General features: G+C 45.0%; 1 long non-coding RNA gene across 1 annotated transcript; it reads right to left on the bottom strand.

Moving 5' to 3' along the window:
• Positions 1 to 1,376: 1,376 nt before the first annotated feature.
• Positions 1,377 to 7,801, bottom strand: LOC129480361 (uncharacterized). The gene is made up of 3 exons (XR_008657012.1): positions 7,646 to 7,801; positions 5,659 to 5,891; positions 1,377 to 2,506 (listed from the first exon to the last, which is right to left on the bottom strand). It is a non-coding gene; the product is annotated as an uncharacterized lncRNA (long non-coding RNA).
• Between the last annotated feature and the right edge of the window lie 400 nt (positions 7,802 to 8,201).

Below are 8,201 nucleotides of genomic sequence, written 5' to 3' on the forward strand. Positions count from 1 at the left end.
CATTGCAGATGTTGGTATCCTGGGGTGGAAGGTGCCGGGGGTCCTGGAACTATTCCCCTGTCATACTGAATGGAGTATAATTTACAGCGCGTTTTCAGTGCCACCATGTTATAAAAGCTTACATGATACTTTCATAGGATAGAAAAAATATTAAATTATTAACACAATGAATTTAAAAAAAAACAAAACAGCACTATAGCCACAAAAATCACTCAGGAAAACATCTGCTTCGATTCACTGTACTACTGCCCGTCATACTGACCAAGGCCTGTGGAGGTTTCCCTGTGGAGGTTTCTGTTTACCACAACTGTGGCACAGCCACCAGACCAGGGTCCAAACACGATGTACGTTTCACTGGCTGTGCTCTGGATTTGTTATGCCATTCCGGATAAATCATGCAAATTTGGAGGAATTTGGACTATTTCAAATGTTGTCCATTTTGAAATTGAGCAATCTCCAGTAGTATTTTATTGCTATTTTACATAGCATTATTTAAAATTTGCATGATTCAAATTTGCCTGAAATGTGAGTGTGTTGTTCAAATGACAGCATCTTAACAGAGCAAACAGCATTCAAATGACCTCCAAATCAGTGGAATAAAGGTGGGAACAACTGACTTGCAGGGGCCTGGCTAATGGGGGAAGCACTTTTTGAAGGATGAACATTTTGAATATGTTGAATAAAAATACATTTTGAGTATGTCTGAATAGAGAGTGATTTGGAATGTGCTGAATAGAAGACATATTCTAATTCTATAATATATCACTTCTTTGGTGCCACTGGAAATGGCTCCATTTCAGAATCAATAGTTCTGACTGTTGCACTTTAGAAAGGACATTGGATGATCTCTTTTTTGAAAAGCTATGCCATTGTCATCCTTTGGGTTTTGCTCAGAGCCATGATAAACACCCAGGGTGGGGAACGAAGACACCCTCAAAGAGTAAGGAATTCTGCCTCAAATTCCTGAGGGCCCCAGAGTTTGGATCTGCTTCATCAAGCACAGCGCATGAATTATGCAATATTTTTCAATAACTAAAAGTAGCCATTAATATCTGCCTGAAAGAAGCTTGACCTGGGAGTATTATCTTTGGTTGCCAGAGGATACATTCAATCCTTTTTGGTGTTTGTTTGAATAATGGAATAGACAGTTTAGGTTGCTTAGCTGAACACAGAGCACATTTTTATCCTGAAAGGGAAATTAGAAATCCTGACTTTAAAACAAAGACAAGATTCCTTCTCTGCTTGGATCAGCACATTAATCAGCTAATAAACAAATATTTATTAAGTTCCTGCAATGAAACCTTTGACTCTCCTGTTTAATAACTTTCAACAAATTCTCTAATATCCTGGCAAAGAAAATATTTTCTCTACCAAGTCATCTTAAAACATGTTTATTTTTCCATTTCATCTTTGAACGAACTAAAGGTGTTTCATTTTTTTGCCCCTTAGAGATGGGTTATTCAATTCCATGTCTCTTTCCAGTTCTAAGTTACACAGCCTTTGGTCAGCAAAACAAATTTATTTTTCCATGTTGAAAAAGATAGACTCATAAGATAAGATCACCTACCTAATGGTTCCAAAATCTGATTTGTGTGTTAAAATCACATGGGGAACCTATCGATGTATAATCAAATTTGCCATTAGTCCGAATTTCATTTTAGGGACCGCTGACTTCATTTTACAGGCAGGGAAGTTGAAGGTAACACAATTTGTGGCAGAGTTGGCCAAGAGACCCCAAATCTCCTCCCAGCTCACAGTCCTGTTTTCATTCTACTGAACCTTCCCTTACATGCAACAACTTCCAGGATTAAAGAGATAAATACCTGTCAGTGAAATTTTAAATGGATTTTTGGACATTTCTATTCGTTTCCCCTGAATTTCTACTCTCTATGAGTACATTGGATGTCAAGTTCCTTAATAGCAAGAACCTTTATGAAAAGTGACCAACAGCACAAAATCCTATACTAAGTACTGGTCAGAACAAACTTCGAAGACCCAGTTTCATCCATTAGGAGCTTATTTGCTCAGCATTTACTGAAGGCTCACTCCGTGCATACTCTTTGCTAGGCTCTCTGGGGATATAAGAATTTTAAATAGATGTGCTTCAAAGGAACGCGCAGTCTCATCGAACAGAGAGGACCCAAACATACAAAAAGGTAACTTAAGCAATTTGTGCAGTAATAGCTCTTGTCTCTGGGTGTTTTAGTTAAAGTAGCTACTGTAACCCAAAAACTCCCAAATGTGTAGTAGAAATTCCTGATGGGTGGGTAGTTTTCCTCCAGGTGGTGACTCAGGGCTCCAGTCTCTTTCCATCTTTTATCTCTCTCATCTCAACACGTGGTTCCTGGGGCCATTGTGTTTTTTTGTATCAAGTTGATAGAAGGGACACAGCAGTGGGGAATCACCTTCTTTGGAGGTGAACCATCTTCTTTCTTTTCTTTCACACTCTATTGGCACTATTTCACACTTAACTGCAAAGGAGGTGAGGGTGCAATGTGCTGTCCTCCTAGAAGATAAAATGGAAATAGAAGAGAAACTCATTAATTATCCCACAAGGGGCTTTGGTGTTCTTATCAGTAAAAGAGATCCTTGTGAATGCTCTAACATTCTCTTCTAGGTGGGGCTTCCCTTGGGCCCCAGAGGACCCCATCTGGAGATCATTCTGGAGAGCATTCTAGGTTAAAGGAAAGAGTTGTGCAAAGAAGGGGAAGGGATGCGAAATAGCAGGCACGGCGAGCCTGAGGCCAGTGTTCAACTGGAATGACAGGTGATGTGGAGAAATGGGACCAAGGCTAATATATTTGTTGCTGTTGGCTTGTGGTGGGCTTGAATACCAGGCTAAGGAATTTTACCAACATTTTAGGATAAAACCAAAACTCGTTTAGACTTTATAAAGTTGGGCAAGAGCTTTTTAAAACCCAGCCCTAGTTTGCTGTTCTCTGGGCGCTGTTCAGTTCCTGGTATTGACTGCCAGCTTCTCAGAAGATAGCAGCAATGAATCTGGCAGCTGGGACGTGTCTCTGTCCTCTCTGCCTACCCCAGGAGATTGTGTCTGCACATGGCTGTTGTTGGACTCCGGGTGAGTTTTCAATTATTGGTTGACAGTGTTTTAAGATGGTTAGAGTCCATCAAGCAAGAGTGCTGGCTTCATGGTCCTCTCCTAGCTCAATCAGCTCTAACGCGACCCTCTGTTTGGGATCCTCCTTAACCACTAGGAAGCTCCCGGCTGAGTTTTCCATCCAACCTTGGTAACTCTGCAAGGCCTTACGGCAAGTGTTCTGCACACTAATTTCCCCGGCCTCCTTTCCTTCTACTTTTCTTCTGATTTGTTTTTAACATCTTATTACAGTATAAAATTTTATAAACCAATACTTACAAATGTAATAAATAAAAGCAAACAAATGCTAGCATGCCATCTTGAAGCCTGTTCTCATGAAATACAATATGCATAGGTAAATATATAAGAATAAACGACATTGCTATTGAATCCAAAGAGAACTTGGCCAGCCTGTCTGCCCATGACGTTTTTTAACCCAAGTGAGCCGGTAGCTGAGTGGGAACGTCAGGCTCTCTTCCTGGACTGTGTGGTGACTGCCTTCCTATGCATGCCTTCCTAGGCCATGGAACCACAAGGGACAGAGGTCTTAAATGGGTTCCCCTTTGTGGCCAGGCAATAGGACCTAACCTTACCAACAGAATTACCATTAACACACACATAAAAACGAACGTCTTCTTTTTTGTAGGATGGGGAGGGGCAGAGAGAGGATCATGTACAAAACAGATTAAGTACGGGAAAGCCTGTTTTTAAAAATAGTGTCATAATAGGGAAGTTCTTCCCTGCAAGCGTGTGCACAGCCACTCTTGCTAATATGGTAACAAGATTCCACCCTTTCCTTCCTGAGACCAGGTTATGTGGAGAATTTTGTGAGTAGATATTTTTTGAGGATTCTTTTTGGCTCTTTCATGGGCCCCTCACGGTCCTGACATGGGTGACCACCCAGAGATGAATGTAAGGAGATGACACAGGATTCTCTGGCCAGATGGAACAGTGCTGGATGTATGCATGCATACCTGCCACTTCCACATGTACAGTGCTTTTTTTCTGATTATGCAAATAATGTATGCTTACGGTAAAAAAAATTATGAAAAATTTAGAAAAGACAAAAACTATTCCTCACCCCATCTTCCAGAGACAAACTATACTTAACACATCTCTTTCCTGCTTTTATATATATACATATATCTCACCACAATGCACTATCATTTCCTGCATGTATATATATGTAGGAAAGAGATGTATTAAGATGTATTACAAATGTATAACATTATATATGTCTTTTGTCATCTGCTTTTTTTGTATTCAATTTTATATCATGAGATTTTTGCCCATCTCACTAAAAAATCTTGAAGGACATTATTGGTGAAGGCTAATATAAATGGACCATGATTTCCACAGCCATCTCACTTTGCTGACCGTTTCAGTTGTTTCCAGTTTTAAATGCAACAGGAGAGAGCGTCGTGTCAGTAGCTAAGCTTCTGCAACACACCTAAAGGAAGCATGTTGCTGGGTGCCCTGCCCTGATCCCCTTGGGGAAATGCTGAGGATGGATTTGATTTCAAATACTGTAAATCAGGCCAGGCGTGGTGGCTCACACCTGTAATCCCAGCACTTTGGGAGGCTGAGGCGGGTGGATCACCTGAGGTCAGGAGTTTGAGACCAGCCTGGCCAACATGGCGAAACCCCGTCTCTACTAAAAATATAAAAATTACCCAGGCATGATGGTGTGCCTCTGTAGTCCCAGCTACTTGAGAGGCTGAGGCATGAAAATCGCTTAAACCCTGTGAGGTGGAGGTTGCAATGCGCCGAGATCATGCCACCGCACTGCAGCTTGAGCGACAGAGCAAGACACTGACTCCAAAAAAAAAAAAAAAAAAAAAGCCACAGCATGGGTTTCTATGCACATATGGCAGCGAGCCCATTCATTGACTGTCAGGTAGTGTCTACATATAATGGAATACTATTCAGCCTTTAAAAGGAATGCCATTTGGATATATTCTGTACCGTGAATGAACCTTGAAAACATGCTAAGTGAAATAAGCCAAATACAAAAGGAAAAACATTATATGATTCCCTTTATCTGAGTATCTGAGATACCTAGAGTAGTCAAATTCAAAGAGATAGAAAGTAGAGCAGAGGTCGCCAGGGGCTGCAGGGTTGGGGGTTTGGGGGGAAAGGGGAATATTGCTTAATGGGTACAGAGTTTGTGTTTGGAATGATGAAAAGTTCTGGAAATCAGTGGGGTAATGGTTGCACAACATCGTGAATGTGCTTACTGCCACTGAATTGTATACTTGAAAATGGTTAAAATGCTAACTCTTATGTACATCTTTCCGCAATTTTTAGAAAGCCACAATAAGGCAGAATTACAACACAGGAGGGTAAATACTAAGGTTCCGCCTAAAGCCTTGGTCCTCCTTGTGGCCCTGGATGACGTCATCCCCCTCGAGGGGGACGCCCAGGGACTTTGCCACCCTTCTGAACCCGGCCTTCTCATTCTCTGATTTTCATCCAAGCTCCCCTATTCCAGCACAGCCTCCATTTCCTCAGGTGTCTCATAAATTCACCCCCGACCTCTGAAGAGCTCCACCCCTTCTCACAGGGCAAGCTCACTCCTCGGTTCTTCTTCCCTTCCAGGGCTTCCATTCTTATCCTGAGTTTCCAGCTTCAGCCAGGTGCCCAGGGATGCCTGCTGTGGCCGGATCCAAAGGCCTTGGTGGGAGGAAACAACGCAGCTCTCTGGGGACCAGGGTGGGCGGCATCCCCTAGTCAGGTTTCCTTTTCAGCATCTGCCGGGAGGGCTGCAGGCCAGCTGGGTTTTTCACTAGCTCATCTACTCAAACAAGCACATCTCCTAAAGACAAATGTTGGTTGTGTTCTCGGAGACACTAGAGTTTAAGTCCACATTGGGGAATTCCCCCACTAGCCAGGCACCTGTTCTGCTCTTGAAGTCAGCAGGTCCCCATTCCTGGGCAGAGGAGATTTCGGTTTTTGACGTTCTCCTCCTGAGGCTGCTGGAATCACAGAAAGACCTCATTCCCCTTTAATGTCAGCTTTCCCATCCCCTGCATGTGGTCTCAAGACCTTGGAGCCCTTTCTTATAACAGGTGGGTGGGGGCGGGGGGGCAGGGGAGGGGTGACAGCTTCTTCTGTCATATAAACATAAAAACTTCAGCAACAGTGTCTGATTGTGTCAAAGCTGAGACCCAGATATGCTGGAATGTGGAGACAGAGACAGTCCTGGTGTGCTGGTGTGGGGGAGGTTAAGGGACATCAGACCAGCTGTTGAACCACACCCTTCGTTTGCCAAAAGCTCCATGGGGAAGAACTGGAATCCTGTCAAAAGCTTGCACATATTCTGACACATGCAGATATGTCTTATGGGCTTAGCAGGCCCTGACAGAGGCGGGGATTGAGCACGAGGTTCGCAGATGTCTAACTCCCCACAGGCGAAGAAGGAAGAAGGCTGAAGGAGCCACGCTCACAGCAGGACGGGCCCTGGGCCCCGGGTGTCTGGAAAGCTGTGGGTGATGTGCCCTGACTCGCCCCCATGGTGGAGCCCAGCACTCCAGGAGGGAGAATACTTGTAAAGAATTAAATTAGAATGATTTGCCTGGGAGGTGGAGTCAGCAGCATAAGGAGCCTGCTAAAAGAGCGAGGGCAGAGTAGTGAGAAGTTTCTATACAGGCTGGAGAGCACTGGAAGCCAGTGGCAGTGGAGTGAGAGAGGAGAGAATAGACACCTCAAAGGCCGGGGGCCGTCGCTGGTGGCTGGACTAGGTGAGCAGCTCAGTGTTAGGGGAGCAGGTGGCCTCCGTGGGAGCAGCTGAGGGCAGCAGGGTGGCCAGGGCCACAGGAAGCAGCTAGGTTATTTGCAGACAGCTCCCACCTGGGCTGCATCCATCACCCACGCACTGTCTTATCCTCAGAGACGCAGGCCAAAAATGATTGCTTCTTTTCAGTGGCTACATTTTGAATCAGGTGATGCTTGATAAAAATGAACCATCCTGCTCTTCTTCACTCGACCTGCCTTTTCACCTACCCAAACAAACAAAAGCAAAAATAAAACAAGACAATAATAGCAATGAGGCAGAGGAAAGACCGAGTCCCACCCTACAAGAAGGGAGGCCTCGGTCTCCCCCCAGCCACTCCTATCACCCCAGATCATCGCTGCCTGAATGCTGCCTTCACCATCTCAGCCCAAGACACTGTGTTCTTGACATTTTGATCATCGGGATCATTATGTCATTTCTTTGGCAATCGAAAGCAATGTTCCTGCTCCTGTGTGGGTTTGAACAGCCCAAGGGGAGAAATAATGAATTCTTAAAGGAGAAAAAGTCTGTTTCTCACCTCAAGCACCTGGAAGGCTAAGGCGGGAGGATTGCTTGAGGTCAGGAGTCTGAGGCTGCAGTGAGCTATGTTCACACCAATGCATTCCAGCCTGGGTGACACAGTGAGACCCTGTCTCAAAAAAAAAAAAAAAAAAAAAAAAAAATCCTGTAAGCAATGAGACACACAAGGAGTAATCCAGCACACAGGGCCTTAGCACACACCCCAGCCTTCACACTCCGCAACCTTCTGCTCTTACCTCAGTGTCACAAGGTGTGGCTTGAGCAGCTCTTGCCCAGACAGATAAAAAGCAGGTGTAACATAGTGACCCCCAAGGGACCCAAGGGTGCCCATGGTTTGCAAGAGAGGAAAGAACAGAGAGAACCTGAACATTCCCAGAATTGCATTGCTCACTAGCCAAGCTGTGGCTTCCTTGGCACATGTAGCTGGCATGGGCTCCGTCCACGAGCAGGCCTGGCTGAGCAGAAGGCAGCTTCCAGGAACTCCAGGGTACAGCTATTGAGTTGATCCAACAGGTGCCCAGGCCAACACCACCATGGGGCCTGAAGCTACCTGCCCACTCCTCTCTGACCTCTCAACCCTGACCAACAGCCACCCTCACAGCAGGATGGGCCAAAGGGTCATGGGACAAGCCACAAATGCAGATGACACAGCCTGGGTACATCATGCACAGCAGGGTCCACTCTGTTCCACCATCAAAGACCCCTGCCTCCTAATTGGGCTTAAGAGCGGGCAGGACGCACCTGTGCTTCAGTAGTGCAGCTCCCGTAATGGCTGGATTGCCACATGCTGGG

This window comes from Symphalangus syndactylus, chromosome 4, assembly GCF_028878055.3.
Source record: "Symphalangus syndactylus isolate Jambi chromosome 4, NHGRI_mSymSyn1-v2.1_pri, whole genome shotgun sequence".
Classification (NCBI taxonomy): Eukaryota; Metazoa; Chordata; class Mammalia; order Primates; family Hylobatidae; genus Symphalangus; species Symphalangus syndactylus.